Source organism: Triticum dicoccoides, unplaced genomic scaffold (genome assembly GCF_002162155.2).
Source record: "Triticum dicoccoides isolate Atlit2015 ecotype Zavitan unplaced genomic scaffold, WEW_v2.0 scaffold13638, whole genome shotgun sequence".
NCBI lineage: Eukaryota > Viridiplantae > Streptophyta > Magnoliopsida > Poales > Poaceae > Triticum > Triticum dicoccoides.
This window is the reverse complement of record NW_021196479.1, coordinates 1-953: the sequence shown is the minus strand read 5'-3', so window position 1 is coordinate 953 and position 953 is coordinate 1. Positions and strand designations below refer to the sequence as shown.

Here is a 953-nt window from a genome sequence, read left to right as displayed (position 1 = left end):
GTTGGCCGTTCCGTGTGCAGAGTGTGTGAGTTAGTGATTTAATTCCATCCTTTCCATCTCATGATGTGATTTTTCCTTTAGGATGAATTAGTAACTTTGTGTGGAGGTGGCAGCACTACCTGCTGGTTGGTGTAATGCCGTGCTTGACAGGGTGATTTGCAATTCCGAGTTTGTTTAATGGCTTAATGTCTAAGCACTCATCCCCTTATTCTGTTGTGTTGTTACCAACTTGGTTTGCAAGGAACAGACCTTCATCTGTGTACATCAAGATTGCTAATTGCCAGCTGAAGGTTGGTTTTGTTATCTGAGTAATCAGTTTTGTCATCTTGATCAACGATGCAATTTCAGTGAGGATATGTTTACGTTGCTTATTACTGTGCTTGACAGGGTGATAGTAAAGCATGAAGATGCCTAAGCTTATGAGGAAGCTGCAAACTGCGACCAAAAATTCTCACTTCAGGGTATTTCTTTTTACAATTTACTGCGCAGGATACATATCCTTCGCCATTAACATTCTTTTCCTCTCAGGTACTCTCTCTCTCTCTCAATCTCAAAGAGGAAACGAGGCAGCCACGGCCTCCTTGCCCCCCCCCCTTCTCTCCCGTGCCTCCGCGCTGCTGCAGTACTCCCGCGCTGCACACCGCTGCTGCTCCCCAACCACGGCGCTATGATGGTGCTTGCTCGCCTGGTCGCCGCCTCGTCTCGCCCAATCTTGATATAGTCCGGGGCGGCGCCGGCACCGCTCGACCGCGTCGTTGCCTCCTCTGCGTCATGAGAAGCGCCACCATTGCCTCCACCCCCACTGGGCAAGGAGCTCGAGGTGTTTGGGGGTTCGTGTTTCCTACACAGGCCAAAACACTATTGGAGCCTTGGAGGTGTGTGTGCAGCTCTAATTTGCTAACATCCTTTTTTTCTTTTACCGCTGAATGCATCTATCAAATGAACTGTGTGGG

The 953-nt window shown here is 49.0% G+C and overlaps 1 long non-coding RNA gene across 1 annotated transcript; it reads left to right on the top strand.

The window, feature by feature from the left end:
* The first annotated feature begins 6 nt into the window (after window positions 1-6).
* Window positions 7-908, top strand: LOC119343655. The gene is made up of 3 exons (XR_005166202.1): window positions 7-290; window positions 388-461; window positions 529-908. It is a non-coding gene; the product is annotated as an uncharacterized LOC119343655 (long non-coding RNA).
* Window positions 909-953: the final 45 nt, after the last annotated feature.